This window comes from Protopterus annectens, chromosome 12.part0 (genome assembly GCF_019279795.1).
Source record: "Protopterus annectens isolate FY-2018-M chromosome 12.part0, PAN1.0, whole genome shotgun sequence".
In the NCBI taxonomy this organism is placed as follows: Eukaryota; Metazoa; Chordata; order Ceratodontiformes; family Protopteridae; genus Protopterus; species Protopterus annectens.
The window spans coordinates 1,536,442,438-1,536,466,795 of record NC_056746.1 but is presented as its reverse complement, the minus strand read 5'-3'; the positions used below and the strand labels follow the sequence as shown (position 1 = coordinate 1,536,466,795).

Sequence of the window (24,358 nt, the reverse complement as noted above, 5' to 3'; positions counted from 1 at the left end):
ATTAGAGAAGCTGTGAATGATATTATCAATAGAAATGAAGAACTGAAAATCATGATATCAGACCTTAGTAAGGTATTTGACACAGCTGGGCATGAAATTTTTATTTATTTATTTATTTTACATTTGTTAACTGGGAAAGTCCGACTGAATATAGGTCCATTTTCAGCGGAGGCTCGGGGAGAAAAGCTCTAGATATACATTGCATGTATACATACAGTGAAATATTACAAAAAGGACAGATGTTCAACAATAGATACAAACATAATACAAGATTTTCTAGAGTACATACATGAAATATTTAGAGATTATTTACTGTTAAAGGAGAACACCTACATTTTAGTGATTCTCGTACATTTTAGTAGTACATGGTTGTGTCAAGATATCATCCTTACATTAGTACTTTCCAGTAGGTAGAGACTTATAATCAGTTTTCTAGACAGTTAATGAATCAGAATAATACAGTGAAAGTTTCTTCCTGTACTAAGGTTTTCATATTTAGTTGGTTTTGAGTAGGGTTAGTCAGGGTTTGTGCAGGGACAAAAACCAATGCATTTTTAGGTGTTTTTAAGAAATATTCTGATCTGGGTTAAGGAAGGAACTGTAGTATGTTCTGCAGGAAGTAAGTTCCAGGTTTTACCGGCAAAGTTGGAAAATAGTGATTCACCAGCCGAATTGTTGAATTTAACAGTTTGCACTAGCATTCTGTTGGAAGAGTGGAGTGTTTTTAGGTTACTGTAGGGAATGATAATATTTTTCAGTATGGGTGTACTATCTGGTTGGTAGAGAACTCTTTGAACAACTATTAATTGGTTATATTGAAGTTGGTGGGGTAGTTCTAGCCAGCCTAGCGATTTAAGGTTTAAACAGTGATGTGTTCTATATGCTGATCCTGTGGCATATCTGGCAATATTATTGTAGCAGCTAATAAGTTTATTGAGGTCAGATTTGCTTAGGTTTGCGAAGATGGGTGAGGCATAAAGAAGGGTTGATAGCAAATGGGTATGAGCAATCACAGTCCAAGCAGATGGGGTTAGGAATAGTTTAATCTTATTTAAAGAGCCTAGTTTCCTATTAACTGTTTTAATAGTTTTGTCAACATGTGCATCAAACTTAAGGTTGTTGTCGATAATTACTCCTAGCAGTTTAGTACTAGCTTCTGGGGAAATTATGGTACCATTGTTGGATGCTATGGTGAGAGATGGTAAAGGGACCTTGCAAGTAGGGGTGAAGATTAACAGCTTGGTTTTATTTGGGTTTAATAGTAGACGGTGACCAGTGAGCCAGTTCTCAAGTATGTTGAAGGTGTTTTGGGATAAAGATTGGAAGTCTGTGGGGGAGGCGGCAGCGCAGATTAGGGTTGAGTCATCTGCGTACTGCATATATGTTGCATCTGGGATGACTTTATGCAGATCATTAATGAAGATGAAGAATAGGTGGGGGCTTAATATAGACTCCTGGGGGACACCAAGGGTGATTGGTAATAGGGACAATAAGTTATCTTTCCATAGTACAGCTTGTTGTCTGCCACTTAGATAGAAATGAAAGCAGCTAATTGCTAGGTTATCTATAGTGTTTTTAGTGTCCCTAAGAGTAGCTGGTGGTTTACCATGTCAAATGCTTTGGAAAGGTCTAGGAAGAGGGCTGAAGAGAGCTTGTTGTTATTACAGTTTTGATTTATTGTGTGAGAGAAGGAAAGAAGGGCTGAGGTTGTACTATGGCAAGGTCTAAATCCATGCTGGGAGAGGGCTAGGAGATTGTTCAGATTAAGATAGGCTAGGAATTGTTTTTGGACACATTTTTCCATAATTTTAGCCAGGGGTGACAGGATGGCTCTGGGCCTGTAATCTGAGAGTTCTGTGGAATTACCCCCTTTATGGAGAGGAATAATATGGGTGATTTTCCAGATAGAAGGGTTATAAGCTTCAAGAATAGATCTATTGATTAGTATTGAAATGGGGTAAGCGATATTATCAGCGGCTTTTTGGAGGTACCCTGCGGGTAAGGTCTGCCGACAGGGTGGTGGGATTCAATTTCTTGAGTAGTGACCTAATAAAAGATGTTGGTACTGGCTCAAACTTGAAGAGGGTGGGATTATTGGGTGTGGGATTGGTAGTACTTGGGCTATTGGGAGCTAGTTTGTTGGCAAGGGATTGAACAGTTTCTGTAAAGAAAGTGTTGAAGGTTAGCAACAATTGTTGGAGGTTTTAGGAGGGTAGTCAAGGGGCTAGGGGTAGATGATTGTCCTGGGTAGAGAATTTTGTTTATGCTTGATCAAAATTTTTGTGGATGATTTTGGTGCTTTTGTTGTCAATTGCAGTAGTAGTTTTTTTGTCTAGTATAATAGACTTCTTTATATCATTTCTTAGTTGTTTAAATATGAGGTGGTCTTTTGGGGATTTAGTGGTTCTCCAGAAGGCCCCTGCTTTATTTCTGCATATGATTTTTTTGTCTAGTATAATTTGACAGCCATTGTTCTACTTTATTATTTGTTCTGATGGTATGTTTGGCAGCATGGCTATCCAAGATAACAAGAAATTTAGAATTAAAGTACGAGACTGCTTCATCTAGTGGAAGCAGTTTTAGGTTAGTCCAGTTGCATGCGTTAAGTTCATTTTGGAATTTAGTCTCATTAAAGTTCTTATTGTTCCTAATAGTTTTGAAGGTGGATTATTGAGGGATGTCATTTCTTTTCCTGAGTATATAGGTGAGGAAGTGGTCACTGATGTCCTCAGGTAGGGTGCCTGTTTTATATATATGGAGATGGTTGTTTATTAGAATCCAGTCTAGGATACTTTCTTTTTTGTTAGGCTTACTGATTCTAATTGGGGAAGATATGATCTGGGTGAAGCCATGTAAATCTATATGGGTGGTGGGGAAGTCTGAGGCACAGGTATTCCAGTCGATATTAAAGTCCCTGAGACTAATAGTTTCTCGGGGGCAATTAATGGACAGCCATTGGAGGATGCCCTCCAGGGTATTTGTGTTATTACCTGGTGGAATATAGAAGCACACAATGTTTATGGATTTGTGTTTATTAATTTATAATTTAGCGATAAGTATTTCTGCATTTTCAGTTGGCAGGTCATGTGGAGTACTAGTTTTGATTACTTGTAATGTGGATTTATACAGGATGGCTACCCACCCTCGCTTCCTAGAGATACAGTCTAGTCTTAATATATTATAACCTGGGGGTATAACTTCATTATCAGTAGTAGTGGGTTTCGGAAAGGCACAGTACATCAGGGGAATGTATATCCAAGAGGGCATGTAAGTAATGAATTTTATTATTTATACTTCTAATGTTAAGGTGACATACTAGGAGTGAGTTGGAGGGCTTGTTTTGGTTTCTCAGGTTAGTAGGGGTGCTATTTGTGGGGCTGATAGTATCAGGAGGGCTTGGGTATGGGTTAGGGTGGCTGTCCCCATCAATTATGAGGTTAGGTTGTAATCTGATTGCTAGTCTCTGGAGTTTTATTAAGAGTTTGTGATAATATTTAGTTCTACGGTTAATATATGTGGCTTGAATGGGATGTGGAGTTATTGCATTAGAAGAGTTGGATGTGAGGTGGGGTAGTAGTTGATTAAGGTAGATTGATAGATTATGAGCGCTGGTTGTGGATCTGGGGTAGTGAGAGCCTGAGAGGTGTTGAAATGCCTAGGCTGTGAGAAGATAGAGAATTATTACTGGGGGTACTAGCCAGTAACAAGCTTAGATTTCATGGGAGTGGTGCAGGTTTGTAGTGGCATTGTAGAGATATTTAAATAAAGCTTGTTTAAAGAGAGATCTGGGAGGGTTATTAATTAGTTTACAGTAAGAGGCTGGAGAAAGTTTGAATAGTAGGATTGGGAGCAATGAATGAAAGGGGTAAACTGATTGTTTCTGATGAGGGGGAGTGGCAAAGTAAGCATAAATGTAGCACTACTGGGGGTGGGTGAGATTTGAGGCAGGGTGGGGTGCAGAGCGAACCTGTCAGGGTGAACGGAGCAGGGCTAATACAGAGACAAAAAGTATTCCTGGCTTGAAAGTATATAGTGAGTACAATTAGCAGAAAATTAATTTTTGTTTTTATCCCTACCTCTATCAGTAGGTTGCTTTAGCAACTACTAGAGAGTTCCTTTAGTGTAGCGCTGTAAGTATTAGCTAATCAGTACATTGCCAGCTATATTGTTTAAGGTAAGCCGCTAAATGATAGCTGTTAGCCAATTTGTGGGTAGTTATTTTGCTCTGCAGTTGACTAGGGGGACACCTCACAGTGCTGTAGACCCAGGGCGTTTGGTAGTTACAGGCTTTATAAGTTTGCAATATTAACCTTCACAGATTTATGGGTAATAATGAAAGAATATAATATAAATGAGAAAGTTAGGAAATTATGTATGTCGGCATACAGTCATAATAAAGTAAAAATTCTTGTAAATGTTTGGTTAAGCCAAGAGGTACATATGAAGAGAGGTATAAGACAGGGGTATCCACTGAAATCTATACTCTTTGCATTAGTTATGAATGTGATAGTATGTGAAATATATTCCAAAATAATGGAGGTGGGGTATATAACACCTGAAGGGTTAAGAATTCCAGCTCTGTTAACATATGCAGATGACATTGTAATAATTGTAGAAAAGAAAATCTAGATTAAAGAACTAATAATCTGCACAAACAAGTGTCTAAAGGTCATAGGGATGGCTTTAAATAAAGAGAAAGCAAAGGTTTAGGTGCTGTAGTAAAGATAGGGGATATATATTTTACAATTAATTAAATGTCTTTGGTATAAAACTTGGGAATAAAGATGCAAGTAGAATACAATGGGGAAAAAGTAACAGAAGAAATAAACCTGTCTTTTCTGGAGAACATATAAATTATCATCAGAAAAAAATGCTTATTTGCTAAATTCGATACTGATGAGAAAATAGCATACTTAGCAAGTGTATTTTGTTGTCACAGTATTTGAAGAAGAATTATTGCAGATATTTTTTTCATTTATATGGGGTTCTAGATTAAACTCAGTAAAAAGAGAAAATTTGTATGTAAATAAAGAGGAAAGTGGTCTAAGGTTAATTAACCAGCTGTATATGCTGTTTCATTAAATTTGTACAAAGTGTTAAAAGTAGAGAAATGAAAAAGATGAGAGATTAATAGTAAAATGGTATAAATATAAGTATTATAAATTTGGGGGTATGGTAAAAGAGAGAAAAAGAGATAAAGAGTTTATAAATGAAGAAATAAAATGTTAGCAGGAAAAATATGTCTGTGGAAAATAAAAAATGATGATATAGAAAAAAGATAGAAAGGTATGGTGTAAGAATGTAATGATAAAAATTTACTATGTAAAACCATTGGAAATTCTAACAGATGAAAAAATTAAAGCTAAAAAATAAGAAGCAAATGATGTAATCAGAAAGGATGACAAGTTCTTTCTTGGAGACTGGCAGTAGATAAATTGCCAGTAATGAGAAATATGCCATATAACATGAAAAGTGATACAATATATTTACATTGTCAAGAAAAGAAACAATGAAACGTGATTTTGGAATGTAAAAGTGTAAAAAAAAAGCTATTGGGAAGCTGTGTAAAGAAGATTTGTTCGAAAATATAAAAGTGGATAAAATAAACATGGATATGATTAAATATGGATATTATAATAATATAAATAAAGAATATCCCCGGGATTCAGCAAGCCCTGCATGGCATGCAGGAATAGTGTAGGAGCTCAAGCAGGCAATATGTCTGCTGTGAAATCCAGGAATAACCTGTAGGGATGTGCACGAGCGCTCCTGCACTAGTCCTGCAAGGACTCAGTCCCTGTATGCAAATTACCCCATTTTCAGGAGAAATCCATGCAAATGAGGTGAATTTGCAATCCAGGAAGCTGAAAACTGTTCGTGTAGGACTAGTGTAATCAACAGAAATGTACTCCACCAGTAACGGAGTACATTTCTGCAAACTACAAAACGGAGCCATGACAGCTCCAAATAAAGGGTGGATATTATGTAGAAAGCATGCCAATGGCCAACTATAACATCCTTGGCATGGAAAACTGTTGCAAAAATAAAAAACATCAACTTTTATTTTTTTTAGCCGATCTCGGCTGTTTAAGCATAGGGCAGCGGCGCACAAATGGGATTGGGTGAAAAATAAGAAAAAAAAAACTAAAATAAGCATTCTGACTAAAATCACTATTTTGCCATTATATTCAATGGCAGGCAGAAGACAATATGGCCAGTGAATAGTAGTTGCTAAGGGTGGAGGCTCAGTGTGGGACATTTAATGATACATCAGCAGGCAATCCTATGCAAATGAGGGGAATGATACTGAATCCCAGATTTCCCCTGCAAGCTAGTCAGCACCCAACAGTGCAAGAGCAGGAATAGCTTGGTGCAAGCCTAGGAGTTAGCTGACATCATGGAGGGGGTGTCAGGCATACTCTAAGTGGATTTGAGCCCTGTGGCTCGGGTTTGCCCTTAGCTTAGCAGAGCTAAGCAAGTGTGTGTCTGAGGCTGCCTAGCACTCTTTACATTACCTAAGCAGGTGTGCGTGCCGCGCACTGTGTTTTAAAGGAAAAAAAAAAGTAAATCAGGAAATAGCAGCTCTGTGCACATCTGAGCACCTGGGCTAAAACAGGAAGGCAATGGGAAGAGAAAACTGCAGTATGAAGGTAATCTAGGAATGCTAGCATTGCTGGGATGTGAAACATATTAGAATCAGCCAATTACACAGGCAGCAGACCAGCCCATCTCAGAACATTACTATAAACTATGCAAACACCTTTCCCTCTGGTCTTTCCCACATACTCTACACCACCGGTGTATACAAGTGAGGAAATTTTAACAAACAAAAACAACAGAATGATAGGGGCTGCAGCAGCTATCAGACATCAACATGTGGAAGAGGCTGAGGGTGGTGAGGATAAGAATGCTGTCAACCAACCCACAGTGAGGAAACGGAGAAGGGTGAACAGACCCAGGGTAACCTACCAGGGGCTACATGAGCTTGAGATAGTGGAGCACTATAGGGTGGACAGCGACCTCCTACAGCAAATTGTTGAGCTGTGCCAGCCATGCCTGACACACAGAACTAACAGAGGAGAACCCATCCCAGTGGATACCAAGGTATGTGTAGGCCTAGGAATACTAGCCACATGTACCTCCCAAAGCCCAACTGAGGATATCATGGGGATCTCACAGGCATCAGCATCCAGAGTATTCCACCAGTTCCGGGATGCCATGTTAGTACATGCCGGCAAGCACATATATTTCCTCAATACTCATAAGGTGTTGGCCAGCAATATTAGTCTCTTCCACCAAATAGCAGAATACCCTGTGGTGGTGGGTGCTATAGACTGCACGCACATATGCATCAAAGCACCACCCGGTGAGTGGGGTAGGGTCTACATCAACCACAAGGGCTTCCCCTCCATCAACTGCCAGGTCATGTGCGATGCCCAGGGCATTATAATGAATGTGTGTGCTGGCTGCCCTGGAAGTTATCACAATCCCACATCTAGCATCTGATACAGCTGTACCAAGATTTTCCAATGAGGACATCATTTACGGTCAGCTCTTGAGGGATGCTGGTTATGCACTGGAGCCGTGGCTGATGACACCCATCAGAAATGCACACACACCCAAACAAGAACCCCATAATGAGGCATACGCACAGACCAGAATCATAATAGAGCATGTGTTTGGGATGCTCAAGTCATAGTTCCGGTGCCTGGACACATCCGGTGGAGCCTTGCAGTACTCACCAGCTACATGTACCCAAATTTTTATCGTATGTGCCATGCTACACAATATGATCCTGCAGAAACAGCTGCAGCAGGAACAGCACAGGGCAAGGCCACACAGTCCCCCACCAATGCCAAGGTCTGCACAGGCACAGAGTGACTCAGAGGAGGAACAACCTGAGCCTGCCCCAGTAGGCAGATGGAGGCTTGCCCAGCATGCCATGGCCTTGGCAAAGAGGCAACGCATAGCACATACACTGACACAGTAGGGACCCAGGGAATGACACCTCTCTCTGACTCACACATACAGTAAAAGGGATGCCAAACATGACACTACCTGTGCTCAACCATGTATAGGGAGTGTACTATGTGCATCTGACATAGGCAGACCCCAGCACCATCCTCAATACTGGCACACCCACAATGTAAGTCACTCCCCTTACCGATTGCTGATTGGAGTAGTATGTGTTGTTATTTGTATCTATGGTATGGATGTGAGCATACAAGGGAATCGGGTGGCTGAATGGGATGCCTGCAGATAGTAGACACCTATAGTGGCAGCATGACATCTGTAACAAATACGGGTGTCACCACAGTAGCCAGTACTACACATGGTGACAAAACCTATTGCAGGAAATGTGCTGAGCCACATGTGTGTCCATAGGACACACACATGTCAGTCAGGGAGGTTCACATACCCAGCAACAGTCACAGCCAGCAGGACAGGTGTAGACAATCACAAGCAAAGGCTGTGCTAAGGCCACTGAATGATGCCTATGGGTAACCTCCCCCCAGGCCTACACAGACAGACTACATCAGGTCAGGCAGTGGGATGTTAGTTCTGAAGGGTAGGAAGTCAGAAACTAATATATAGGTCAATCAAACGTAAGACCTGTAGCACACTGACATGCCTCTAGTCAGCATGATAGGTTAGAAAACAGAATGAAATGGAGTACCTGACATACATGTACAGTTATAGCAAATGTGTATAAGTGTCAGGTGTGCCTCCCCAATCCTGTGTAGCAATGTAGAAACAGTTAGGTGTACCCCTCCTCACAGCCTATATAGACATGTAGTAACAGTCAAGTGTGCCCCCCTCAATCCTATGTAGACATGTAGTAACAGTCAGGTGTGCCCCCAATCCTGTGTAGCAATGTAGAAACAGTCAGGTGTGGCCCTCCATATCCTATGTAGACAGTAGTAACAGTCAGGTGTGCCCCCACAGTGCTATGTAGAAATGTAGTAACAGTCAAGTGTGCCCCCCAATCCTATGTAGACATGTAGTAATAGTCAGGTGTGCCCCCAACCCTACTTAGACATGTAGTAACAGTCAGGTGTGCCCCCTCAATCCTATTTAGAAATATAGTAACAGTCAGTTGTCTCCCCAATCCTATGTAGAAATGTAGTAACTTGTATGTGTAGGTATAATACCAGTGGAGCACAGATGCCCAGAGGTGGCCAAGGTAGCAGGATTGATTGTAGCATTTGCACAATATGCAGGTATGTGTGTGTTAAATTGGTGTGTGTTTCATACTGTGTGATAGTGGTCAGTATGTATACATGTTGAGGTATGGCCTGGTGGCCATTGCCCACTACTGCTGATGACAGGCCAAGTCCTCACAACTGCAGTGCCAAAGACAATTCCCACCACTATAACACACACTAGCAGTAAGCCATTGTAAATGTATGGTGGTAATATGTGTCACCATCTGAAAGATTAACATGGCATGGCTGTTGGGTTAGATATACAAGCAGTACAGAGGGGAAAGTACCCCAGACATACAGTATATAATGTGTAACTGTGAAATGGGCACACCCTTGGAATTGTACATACAGGTGTGCATCACATTATCTGGGCCTGTAGTAGAGGATACTGGAGTCATCTGGCCGAACACTTGCAGATCACAAAGGTGGTAGGTCTGATGTATTGGGAAACAGCTGATGTACCTGCACATGCCAGCATAACTGGAATGCCCCATGCATATCTGTGCATCAGATGCAAGAAGTGGCCATAGCACACATGCACCCAGCTCACCCAAACACCATCCACAGGTACTTCTCTTGTCGTATCCCTGCTGTTGGGAATGGGTACAATATGACCCCACCTGTATATGGCAATAGCAAAAGAATGCATCATGCAGTGCAGGTGTCCCATGCAGGTGTGTCCCTAGCTGTAGGTACCACCCTGCCAGCATCCACACCACCTGATCAAGACTGATAGAAAGTATTGGCATGAACACCTAGCACACCCCAGGGGAATATACTGTGTGGCGGTCTGAGACTGTAGGACTGACAGAATGCAACGGCCTGCAACAGCTGGCCTGCATCACCACCAAATGGCCTACAGGCATCTGCCAAAGACCTGTGTCTCACACGTACTGCCAATGCATGTTATGTCATGAACACCCAAATAACATAACACACTCCACATAAGCCATATGCAAGGCCATGTGGAAAAAGCACAGTAACATGTCCACCATGTCTCACTGCATGAACTGTGGACCAACACCAAAACACAGCTGTGATGAGGTGATAACCTTAGGGAAAGTATCAGAGAATGTATGCATAATGCATGGAAGAGGATAGAATAATAGATGGGGTAGTGGGAGCATAGGCAGCATGGAATTTGCAAGGTCCAACACACAGCTGTGTGCACACACTTTCCCTGGCTGCAAACACATAAATGGGTGGCTACAAACCTGCCCATACACCACAATAGGGGTAATGTCCTGACTCATGGCCCCTGCCTCTGGGCAACCTGTATGAATCTGTACAGCTGTGAGGTATTGCCACAGCAAGATAAGGCCATACTGTCATGTTGCTGGATGTACAAGTATGGGAACCTCTGCCAGCACTGTACTAAGGTGCTGAACTGGATACACAGACCCAGCAGCAAGTGTCTGAAGCTCCCCCTCCAGAATGGCATAACTTACCATGAATATGTAGGCATCTTCCTACAATACCAGACACAGCTGCAGTCACCCTTGTCCCCAAGACATCACTGTGAGCAAGAATGTCCACCTGACAGTACTTGAGGACATAAAACATCACAGTGTATAACAGCACACATGTCTGAATATCTCTGCTAACACTCATACCATGTAGCAGAAGCAGCACAGACACAATCACCTACAGTACACACTATCCCCTGCACAGTTTGTCCCCATATTACCAAATGATCTACGGATAACCTGCAGAAACAGTTTTTTACCTGTAGGTGTACAACACAAAGGTCTGCACTGGAGTACAAACTACCTGGAATGGATCCACACATTCACTACAGAAGGGCATAATGGGCATGCTCACACACAGAGAAATTAAGGCAATGTCAGACAACAACATACTAAAAGGTCATACTGGGCATGCTCACACACAAATAAATGAAGGCCATGTCTGCAAATAACAGTGGACCATACATATCTGATAGCTGCACATGTTAGTGAATACATTCCTCAGTATGCACCAGTCATGCTTTGCACACACATTGACTAGGAATACAGACATATATCCAAGGACAACGCACTATAATAAGCCAAAAGTAGACATACATAGATGCGTGGAAGAGAGTGACTTGACAAGGAGCCATCTATCATGTGGTCTGTCCCACCCAGCACACAGCCAAATGGCTACAACCACATGATGTGCAAATGTCACTCACTGTAGAGGTTGGCCACTGGTCTCTGTCAGTATTACAGACTATGTGGTGCAAGTGCTAGCTGTGCAACATGACTGCACAAGGCAGTAGTCATGTAGCAGTTGTATACACGTACCTGTGGAATATAACCATGCGTGTGCCTGCATGTGGTGTGTCAATATCTAGATGAATGGGTTATAGCCAATGCACACACACTGCCCTCCCCATAACCCTACTATGACAAGCCTACTGATGTCATCCACTTTGAAATACACCTTTGAGAATAAAGTAACCCAGTAATCTCTGTGGCGCGTCCTAAAACTGTGTAATGCTGTAGTGTGATAAACTAGTTAGGTAGGAGTTCTAATCCCAGACATGGCAAGTATGTGGCTGTCTGTGTAGGGAGCAATGCTTTTTAGGCTAGTCACGCTCACTACAATTCAAATGCCCTACTTTGGCAAGGCTGCTGATGTCATTCACTGTGAAATACACCTTTGGGAAAGGTGTAGCCCAGTAATCTCTGTGGCATGTCCTATAACTTCATAATGCTGTAGTGTAATAAACTAGTTAGGTAGGAGTTCTAATCCCAGACATGGCAACTGTGTGAGTCTCTGTCTGTGTAGGGAGCAATGCTTTTTAGGCTAGTCATGCTCATTACAATTCAAATGCCCTACTTTGGCAAGGCTGCTGATGTCATTCACTGTGAAATACACCTTTGTGAAAGGTGTAGCCCAGTAATCTCTGTGGTATGTCATATAACTGTGTACTGCTGTAGTGTAATAAACTAGTTAGGTAGGAGTTCTAATCCCAGACATGGCAACTGTGTGTGTGTCTGTGTATGGAGAAATGCTTTTTAGGCTAGTCACACTCATTACAATTCAAATGCCCTACTTTGGCAAGGCTGCTGATGTCATTCACTGTGAAATACACCTTCGGGAAAGGTGTAGCCCAATAATCTCTGTGGCATGTCCTATAACTGTGTACTGCTGTAGTGTGATAAGCTTGTTAGATAGGAGTTCTAATCCCACACATGGAAACTGTGTGTCTGTGTAGGGAGCAATGCTTTTTAGGCTAGTCACACACACTACAATTTAAATGTCCTACTTTGGCAAGGCTGCTGATGTCATTCACTGTGAGATATACCTTTGGGAAAGGTGTAGCCCAGTAATCTCGGTGGTGTGTCTTATAACAGCATAATGCTGCAATATGATATAGTACTCTGGTAGGGTTCTAGTCCCACACTTGGCAAGTGTGGATGTTTGTGTGTGTGTTTCTATGTCTGTGTAGGGAGCAATGCTTTTTAGGCTAGTCACACTCATTACAATACAAATGCCCTACTTTGGCAAGTCTGCTGCTGTCATTCACTGTGAAATACACCTTTGGGGAAGGAGTATTCCGGTAATCTCCATGGCGCGTCCTATAACTGCGTATTGCTGTAATGTAATAAACTAGTTAGATAGGAGTTCTAATCCCAGACATGGCAGGTATGCGTATATCTGTGTTTATCATTTATATCCTGTGTAGAGGTGGCTGTGAGTGTGTAACAACTGGACTCATTGTGGAGCGGGTTTTGCAAATTTCTTATATGGTGGCCCTATTATATGTCACGATGTCCACCTTTCAGGGATAACAGATGTGAAATAGCCAAGAGGTTGGGGTGCCAATCCATACCCCTACATGTGACATCAAGGCCTGGTGAACAAAGTTAGCAACCCTTGTATTACCCAGAGAACACTCTCAACCCATGTCTCACACACAAACACACTTGCCTAGGCAACAACTGCTATGTTGGTAGTACCCTGCATATTGCCCACAGATAGTAACCATGGTGTGATTGCAGTGGAGTACAGAGGACATGTCACCCTGTCCATCAGTACAATAGGCACATACATGCAGACAGTGTGCCTTCACTATGTTCCTCACTGGAAGCCTGCAACACCTGTGGTGGCATCAAATGTGACCCACAAAGGACATATCATGCCTTAAACACATGCCCTGTATGGACAGATGCCACTGACGCCAGGGAATACCTGTATCATGCTATCAATGTAGGTGCAGGGTCAACCTGCTGTCCATTACCAGTTCCTGCCACATGAGGCCAGGACTGGCACATCTGATGATAACAATCTGGGTACATAACATGGGCCAGACTGTACTGTACATGCATGTGGGACATGTGCACATCCCAGGCACCATCCATGTCATGGACTAAAGAACACATACATGGCAAGCAATGCACATCAATTGCCACACACAATAACTACCCAGGTGACTGGATGGTGAATACAATACCCACCTGTGTGGGCCAATCCAGACACTACACCCCTGAGCCATACTGCAGACCATTGTCATGTGGCCTGATGCCAAGATAAACCCATCATCTAGCCTTGTATAGCCATCTGGCACAGTCAACCACTACCCCCGGTGAAGCAATGCACCCATGTATGTCAGTACTGGCACCCTGTGTCTGTGTGTGTGGTGTATGATGCTTTTGACCACATTTACATTTACTACAACCCCCATTGGCATACTGAAGCATGCTGTCTGATGTCAGACACCTCCACATACCCTTTGCCCATATAACCTCCAGACAACCCCTGTGGTGCATGTGATACCTGCACAGTGCTGTATTGTGGCAAACTAACTAGTGAGGAGGTGTTTTCCTGAGAGAATGTAGCTGTGTTGACACTGACACCTGTTCATGTGGACAGGCACATGTACTACACCTACCGTAAAGCTACTAAATCACTGTTGCAGATGTCGCTCACCATCACACATACATTTGGAGAGCTCAACATGTAAGCTATGTGGCACATCCAATAACTGCATAGACATGTGATAGCAATACATAGTCAGTCAGGGGGTTGATACCCTGTACTGGTAGGTGTGTGACACAAACATGCTTAGGTTTTACTCTCCAACCCTCTCCCTGACTTATCGTTGCCTCTGTCTACCTCTCTCACTCCCTCTCTGGTGGATGTGGAGACTTACACCCACTTTACTTAGGCAGCAGCATTTGTTTTGTAAGTGATGCTCATGATCAGTTGATGGCCTCTGCATGAATTGCAGCAGCCCTCTCTAGCTGATTGCATGTGGAACAGCTGTGGTAACATTCCCATAGCCAATTGCATGGAAACACACTCCAATATCTCGGAAGATCATGTTGGTGTTTTGCCTTTTCATTTTCATTCACTCTGAGCAAGACCTAGATCTGTTGTTTGGCAAACAGCATCACAGATGGATTGGGATTTACCTCTAACAACATACACTGTGGAAACAGCCCAACACACAGGAGGGGGATGTGCCTGACATGACTACAGAATGTAAGTGTTGCTATTCTGCATTTGGAGTACTGTTGGTTTAACAGGGTGCGTGTAGATATGGCTGGTGTACATGTTTTAATACCTGTCATGCTATGTTTTTGAGGAAACCCCCATCTGTAGGGTCATCTGCAGACTGGACAGTGTGTGGTGCCTTTTGTTTCTTGTGTTACTCACAGAGCACCTATCTGTGAACTGCAGAAGCATAGTGTGAGGATTGCAGTTAGTATATGGTAACAGACATGAGAGTTACTGACCTCATATCCCTCAAAGGACATATGTCATAACAAACCCTATTACAACAGTAAATGTATGAGGTTATCACAGCAACATGTTGATGTTGGCCCTTTGTTTGTGCCTCCAGCCACAACTCTGTCAACCTGTGTACATATGGCATGCATTAAGAGGTGCATATGTCCTGTAAACCATAATTTATTGAAATCATATCTGATAACAAGCCAGTGAGATAGACTGTGACACATGTTATGTATAGTAGGGGTTCTATTTGAGGACATAACCTGGGCATTCTGTGGTTGTGTGTACAGTACTGAGATCTGTGTACTTATGGTGACTGCCGACAGTGTGTGTATTGTGAATATGTACCTTGGCCTGTGTACAGACTATGGTAGATGTCATTGTTCTTGGTCCTGTTCTATCTGATGTTACATGCTGCTCCACTGTATGTTACCCTACTGGTTTACATGTTTGTAGGGCCAAACACAAACATGTCCCATACCACAGACAGGAATCAGACCACACTGTGTAGTGGCCCATTACATGTAAGGTTAGTGTGTGAGTGGCACATATGAGAATGGTGTTGATCAGATAGTCCATGTACTGTAATATTAAGCTAGCTACCATATGTGGCTGTGGCTGTGTTCACATTGGTTCTGGTTATGCACTTTCACGCAGGTGTCTGTTACAATGTGCTGTGACATGCCTGTAGAGCCTGCTATATATGCAGGACATGTGTATTCCCCCATAAGAAATGTAGGCCAGTGTTGTGGCACTCTGCCTGTAGCCTGCACAGTGCTTTGTTACATGCCTAGCAGCTTAGTGTACTTACCCATTGTAATGTTATGTCCATATACTTGCCAGATGTACTGCTGCCAGACCACCATAATAGTCATGTATGTCAGACAACGCAGTGGGATGCTGTGCAGATGTATGTCACTAACTAGTGGGTAGTATGTACCATTGGTTATGATGTGTCAGGATGGTCAGGGGTGTGTGAATGCATAACCAATGGGGGCAATTTATACCAGTATTTACATGATAAACCCATCTACATGGCTGTTAACATCCACATTGTCAGGCTTTGTCCACATGTCTTGCACTAAGGGGGGTGTGTATATTTCTCGACTGACCAGATTGTGTCAGACTGTCCACATTTAATGGCCATATCTCTGATGTAGTCCACATGATCATTACTGTGCTAGCAGTGGTACTGTACTATGATGTCCTTAAGATGTCTGTCAGTAGCCAATGGTGCACATGTTAAAAGCAGATGTGACCTCCCACACACAACATGTCTGTGAAGACAACCCCTATCACAGTAGCAATAGTCTACATATATGCCTGCACTACATATCTGACATCCCCTTGCACTGAGAGGGTGGGACTATTGGGGCTAAGGTAGGGCTCCACTCCATGTTCAGGATATATGGTGGACATATATGTATATATAATTATCCATATATCTATATAGATACATACACATATACATATTGACTTACATGGATATATATATATATATATATATATATATATATATATATATATATATATATATATATATATATATATATATGTATATATATATATATATATATACAGTCAGATATATACATATACACAGCAATATATGTCTACACATATACAGACAGAGATACATATGCACATATACTTATGGATATCTGCATATATATTGACAGTAATAGGTACATCAGAATAGATATGTATGAACATATAGTTATAGATATCTACATATATATCCACATAGATAGGCATATCTGTACACATAGGATGTGCATACCATTTATAGCTCACTCTCTATATATATATATGTGTGTGTGTGTGTGTGTGTGTGTGTGTGTGTGTGTGTGTGTGTGTGTGTGTGCGCACATATGAAGAGATGTACACATGGCCATATATATGTTGCACTATACAGATATGTATACAGCCATGTGTATGAATATACATGTATATGTACATGTAGACATATATCAACCTATTATATGTATATATCCATATTCCTGTCATGTAAACCTCACAGTTGTGTATACTCTGCCAGATGTATCTCACTGTATGTATTTGCTATGTGTATATTATGTTAAAACAACATATGTGATGCAACAGTCATATTAATAACAAGTACTACACAATTGTGGAAGTAAAGGCAATTGTTAAATACTAATCAATATGTGTATTGACAGATATATTGGGAAAACAACAGCTGTCTTCACAGTGGTCATGGTGTAGTGGTTAAGTGTTGTGACTTTAGTGTACAGGGCCCTGGGTTCAAGGGCTGTTCATTTTGTTGTTGGGCAAAACAAGGGCTGTCAGATACAGAGTGGTTAAGGCAGTTTTGAGCAGCTTTAAGCATGTTTGTGTGGGTTTGCATGAAGCTAAGCAGTGCTAAGCTATGGGTATACGTATGGGCACTTACACAGTGTAGGCTTCGCTGACCAGTACGCAAATCAGCTTAGCTATTATATTGCAGCAATGTTGATACCTGCTAAGCATGGATTAGTCCTGGTAACCAGTTCACACCACCCAGTCTGATAACATAGCAGGGTAATGACATCTGTAATAAGTGTATGTAATGCCATGTAAAATACATGTGCCTATGTACTGTCATTACAGTACCAAGGAGTGTGAGTGTCATGTGTGGGACACAGATGTATATGAGGCCTGTACAGAACTGTTATCCATTTGACTGTGTTACCTACAGGGGTAGTAGCCCAGGGTATGTGCTCTCACACTGGCATGTAGTGTATCATGGCGGTACTACTGTTGACAGTGCCTACCTAGGCAAGAGTAGAGTGCTAAATGTAGTACTGACAACAGGGACACCTGCAGCCATAGCTGGACTCTAAGGCCTCCCTGTTGTATCCCTGGTGTGTGAGCTGTGTCACAGTATATAACCCCTACTGGGTAATGATCCAACATGTGGAATGTAACTGTAGACTACCGTCTGTACAGCACATGATAGAGAGGGCTCCTGATATGTAGGTATGGCATACATATTGTTGTCAAACATCTATCTGTCAACACATTCATTCTAGTGCATAGCTACTTGCCAAGCGGATGACTGTCAGTCCCTGTACAGATGTACAGATGGCAGGCATCCATCTGGGATATGTACATGAATCATAAGCTTGACTGACACTGACATTTCTGCTCAGCTGTCTAAGAACTGGCACATATTGGAGATAATACCCTGTAAGCACTGCATGCCATGGGTACCTCCACTACACTACCACAGTCTGCATCACAGACACTAACCATGTGTTGTAATGTATGTTACATGCATGTCAACTTGATCACTTCAGTGGCCATGTGCAGGAGGAACCTGGAGGAATGGCTGATGCATGTCACTCTCACCCTGAGGGTCACCACAGTAGTGTCTGTCAATAGATTGCCTGCTGCCTCATGGCAGGTGGCAAGATACCATTGTACACACAACCCCTACACAACCCATCTCTCCTTGGACAATAGCTAAGTACACATCTATGACCACCTGCAGCGATGCATGCCAGTATTGACACATGTACGTTTGCATGACTGAGTATAGCAGTGTCTGTGTGTTAGCACACCTGTACGTGGGAATTCAATGAGGGCCTTCACAACCACTGCAACATCCATTGCCATAGCCAGTCGTGGCTGCTGCTGTATGGGACATTAGATGTACCCTGTTAAGCTCCTCTAAATACCGGCTACATGAGCCTTGCAGTACGATCACAACAGTGTTACACAAATGGGTTGATAGGCAGGGATACCCATTGTGTTCTGGCAAGTGTGTGTATGTGTGCATGTCCGTTTATCTGTAGGGTACAGCATTCCGAGGACACATACTCCTATTACTATGGTCGTTGCCACACAGTAGTACAAATAGTTTTGTTGCTGCCCATAGGTGAGCCATGACAATGCAGCACCTTACTATGTATGTGACATGTGAATTAGATGCATATCCCTGGAGTACCACTGTTGGGTCTACACTTTGGTTATATCGCAGTGATGGCCAATGTGTGATGGTGGGTATGTCAGAGTGTCATCATGGGTTTCAGGGAGTGCAATATCCACTGGGGGATGTGGGAGCTGTGTACACTGTCATTACACCAAGGTACACCTGGTATATTCCCATGTACCACATTATAGTTACCACTGTCACCATCAACCATACAGGTAACTGATACCACAATCCAGGATGGTTATGCATGTGCTGTGTGCAGCCTACCTGTAACACAATGGACACATGGTCAAGTTAGCAGCAATAGGCCCAGGTCTCTCAGATGTGTGTCTGCCTGTTATGTGTTTGTTAATGTGTATATGAAGGTATGTCACACTATGTATTGTCCATATACACCCATTACATCCCCCATTGGCATACTGCACATGTCTGGGGATGTTTTGCATGTAACATGTAACCTGGAATACACCTCACCCTAAACGCTGTGTGGTGTGTGCAATGGAAGCCACACACTTCAGTATCACTACATACCCAGGTAGTGGTCTAGTTCCACTGTTGCCAAGTAAGAGTGTGCATGTATGTGGACGGGTCTACATCAGGTTGCAGATTATACATACCCCAGTGGGTCACCTGTCCATGTGGTACAGGCAATAACTGTTATACAAACCTGTGACATGTACAACTGTACTCCAGGTATGTCACAGCTACGGTGTCACCACAGTGCCATACCCCGTTGTGGAATATGACTGCAGACCATCCTCATGCTGACACATGTACACCTACAACACAAATGGATAACATTATAGAGCCCACAATCAACCAGTATTACTAACAGCTATAATGCATCATTGCTGGATGGCTACACTACCTGACATATATGCATTACACTTTACTTTTTACAACATGTTACACTGCAGTACTGTGGTACACTGTAGTACAGTCACCGTGTGCATCAGAACCATATTAGCCTGTCCCTGCATCGATGGTATGGATGAGAGGGATGTGACACAGGTATCATCATATGCACAGGGTGTGTTGTTGGTTTGCCAGAGGCCGAAGGTGGGCCATACATTTGACACCATGTGTGTGTGGGTGAGGGGTGTACTGAGGTGAACTGGGCATGGCGATGTGTTGTGTGTAGGTATGGGGTTGCCCTAGGTGTGTTTGTATAGTGTGTGGGTATGCATGCACACAGTTTTGCCATGTGGCTGCCCTACACAGGTGTTTATGGACAGCTGCAGACCATACCTGGCAGGGTGTGAAGTTCACTGCCTCTGGCCACAGACACGTGGACTGTGCCTGCCAGGGGTTCCATGGGCATGTCCAGGTACAGGCCTCGATGTGCTACACGCACCTGATGATGACATATGTCCACTTGAACCAGGTCCCTCCTGGGACTAGCCAGGACCACGTGCTCATGGCATGCTGTGTCATGGTGTGGACAGCACCCCCCCATGCAGTGCCGGGGCTGGTACTACCACTATGGGAGCCCCTTAGTGTCCTAGCACATCCATGTTAACTGCCAGCTGTTGGTGTTGCTGGCCTATGTCCACACAGCTGTTGCCACACTCCCACCACACATTCAAGCACAGACAGACCACGGTTGATGAGGGCCATCATTTCACCAGTTCATCTATCCATGAACTCAGTTAATGCACGAATGGCACCTGCCAGTTCATGGGCATTGTCACTTACAGATGTGAGAGCAGCCCTCTGCAGCCTCAGGCCCTGTCTGGTGCAATGTTCTATACATGCCTGCATCACCATTATAGCCTGAAACAAGTGCCTGCTGGTACCAGCTGTGTCACGTCTGCCAGGGGCATGATGACCAGCAGCCCTACCATGAGCACCCTGGGACATCTACCTATGTGGTGCCATGCCGGACAGCCAGCTATGACTGCTGCAACCAGACACAGTAGACATGATTATCACACTTTCCTGTGCACTGCCACCAAATGCCAGCTGTCCCTCCGCTATGGCCACTGGTGATGGGGTATGTATAGGCACTGAAACTGTGTGCAGGGTTGAGGTAGCTAAAAGGGGGATGTCAAACGTTGGTGCTGTTTCGGCCCCTGACAACCCCACTTATGCCTCAACAGTACTATCATCATCTTCGGTGTCTGTATAGACACCAACATCAGATTGCATGCAGGAGAGACCCTGACCCACCTCGCCACCTGTGGGGGAAAACAAAAAATGCACTTTAAAACCTGTACAGCATTGCCTAACAGTACACACACACACACACACACACACACACACACACACACACACACACACACACACACACACACACACACACACACCACCGTGATACCTACCTGTCTGTGACTTTACAGACAGTCCCATGTATATTTCCTTGTGTTCCCCATCCTGCATCACACTTGGGTAACATACACACATTGATACCACTCATTAACATATCAGTCCTCTAAATGCTTAGACAAGTGATCACAACACAAGACCTGTTACTACATTACTCGCTTGACCTGTGTGTGTAGTGGTTTTAGATGGCCTCACTGCAATAATTCAGTGTTCACCCCGTGTATGTCCAGACATCATGAGCATGGCCCCTATATGTGTGGGCTACTATGTTCACTCCATAATATCACACACTGGTGTGTCATGTGTATGTATTGCTCAGGACATGCCATATATGCTGCTCAATCAGCCTATCATGTGACAACTGTAATATATGGATACACTCCCTGGTGTTGACTAGTATTTCCCCAATGCATCTGTAGTGCTGCATATGTGAGTTGTCGGTCACCTCTCTGCTGAATGCGATATTAAGGGTATACCTGGTGTCTACTTTCCCTCTCAATGCCCATTCCATACTACAGACCTTATTATACTTTCAGCTGTCTTGTGATTACATACATAACAAGTATTCCTGGTGTGTAATGTGGCAGTCCATGTCCATGCACTGCAAGATCCCAAAGGGAGGTACTGCTGTATGACCAACCCCACAATCACACATGTGCATACATGGTCACCCACACAAACACACACATACACACATGCATCCTATATGCATCAGCTACCCTCCTCTTCACCAGAGTGACCTTACAGGCAAACTAACTACCCACCAGGATGCCCAAACACACATACAGATGAGGTTGCACAATGAAAGTACACACAGTCCTCCTATTACCCATCTGTCAACATGCATAACATATGGTACACAACAGCATGCAGTGTAGCTATAGTCAATCCATGCTAGCAACAGTATACATGTGTGTGATGCATATGCTGTGTCATTAGGTGATGCCCCTTCCCCTGGATACCACTGCACCCATGTGCACAGTATTGCTGTGAACCTGTTCTGCACTCTGCAATGTACTGTGTACCACACCCACAGGTGTACAACCCTTGCTGAATATGTAGTACTCTGTCAGTTATATCAGCGTTAATGCTCACAGCTCCTATGTTTTTCCAGCAACACATCCCTGTGATGAAATGTGGACAGATGTCATTTGTGAATGCCTGGTGTCTGACTTACAGCTCTCAACATCAGCAGACCATGTATGACCAATCCAATACTCTTACACTGACAACCATCAGAACATACCATGGCTATGGAGAGTGTGCACACCCTTATTGATATGATGCATCCATCCTTGATCTGCCATGCGACCACATCACCACATGTCTTAGTACATGAGCCCAATATGTGACATATGTCCTGTACTTTCACATGCAGTGTCAATGGACCGCCATGCGTACACTCTGTGTGGCATATGTGTGCACACCCTTATCATGATGGTTTGTTGCACCTATTATGTGTACTACAGCATTCACTACTCCTGGCAGGGTGTACTAGCATGGGCCATCTGCATTTGCCAGTGTATGTTCAGTCTGCCTTACACATATCCCCCTAATCTGCATGATTGCAAGGTCTCTACTCACATGCACATCCTTTGGTGTTCACACACTGTCATCACTATTGCTGTGGTGGTAGGGTTATGTCTGCCACAGTTAATGAATCTGACTATGTGCAGATTACAGCCATTCTTAGCATCCTTAGGATCCCTGCTGCAGTGCACTGGTGTGTCATGCTGACACCCCCCTCCTTCAGCCTTTTTGCAGATGCATGACAAGTAAGGCCTACTCACATGGGTCACTTTGCAGTGTCCCATACACTGAACACCACATGTTACAGCCTAGTTCCAGCTGATAATGTGGACCACAGTAATGCCTTATGCCATAGTGTAACTCTGCAACAGTTGTCATTGTCCTACAGGTATATACACTGGTGTTGCACTGTATATAGGTGTTGTTCCAAACATGTTCCTACTGTAGTCCACGTCTTCCACCTTTATGTTACTCCCTGTGGACACATTCCACAATGACAGGTTGTTAGTTATCATGCAGGTGTCTGGCATACCCTTCAAATACCCCATCATGGTCACCACTGTGATGCCGTGCATTTAACAACAGTATGTGCACATGTACAGCATGCATTCTGGGTAGGTGTGTTAGATGTGTGCATGGAATATACCATTGCCATTACATGCCCGGTGTATTAGCAAGCATCTACATAAACCATACTCACCAGCTACATGCTGCTGCATACATAAGAGGGTGAGAGATGCAAAGTCAGTGGCCACAAGTGCGGCATTGCTACAGGGTGAGTGCAGCATTACAATACATCAACAGTACATGCCCACAATACTACCACATATACACATCTGTTTATCACTACTATGCAGCAACAAAATATATCTATGACATGTCAGATATGCATAATCTACCTGTACTGATGTGGATGTATCCACAACAGTGGTCACCTGATGTGCCCTGTGGCCTTACTTGCACACTCCTCAGCTGGTGTGTGGGTGGCACCCACCTCCACAAAGGTGCCCAGCGATTGGTGGCTATGCAGACAGGCAGGTGCCACGAGGCTGGCTAGGAACTCCTCCACATGTGTCGGGGAGATGGATGGCATGCCCCCCCTGTGGTGAGGTGAACCCCCCAGACTGTAGCAGCATGCCGACGGGCATTGCAAAGCAGGTCAGAACAATGATGCCGGACCTGCTCATAACTGCGGTTGTGCAGTCTGATATCATTGACCCTGTGGACTAGGTCATTCCACAGAGCAGTCTTCTCATCCTGATCATGGACGGCCCAGCCAAACAAGACTGCATAGTGTTGTATTGAGGTAATTCACCAGAATGTCATTTTCAGCTGCTGTATATGCTGGCAGCCTTCCATGGGACATTGTGCCTGAAAGACATAAAGATGGACACAGGTGTGAGCAAGTCATGCAGCAAGGTTACCACAGTTCTTAATACACATCACTGTCACCCCCCCACCATATCAGAGACAACAAACTGTACACACAACTCAATAGGTATGGCTACAGCATACCTACCAGTGGGGCAGATATTGTACTGTAACATGTTTTGTGCAAAGTGTTTGTAGCCATGTTCCCTGTGTGGGCATTATCATTGCTGGCCTGTTACAGACTATTCACCTGCATGCCATTGTC

At 43.4% G+C, this 24,358-nt stretch overlaps 1 protein-coding gene across 3 annotated transcripts in view; it reads left to right on the top strand.

Annotated features, from left to right (window-relative positions):
* The window catches only part of LOC122817284 (medium-chain acyl-CoA ligase ACSF2, mitochondrial-like), a 1,357,975-nt gene that overhangs the window by 943,683 nt on the left and 389,934 nt on the right, over positions 1-24,358 (top strand). The window lies entirely within an intron of this gene.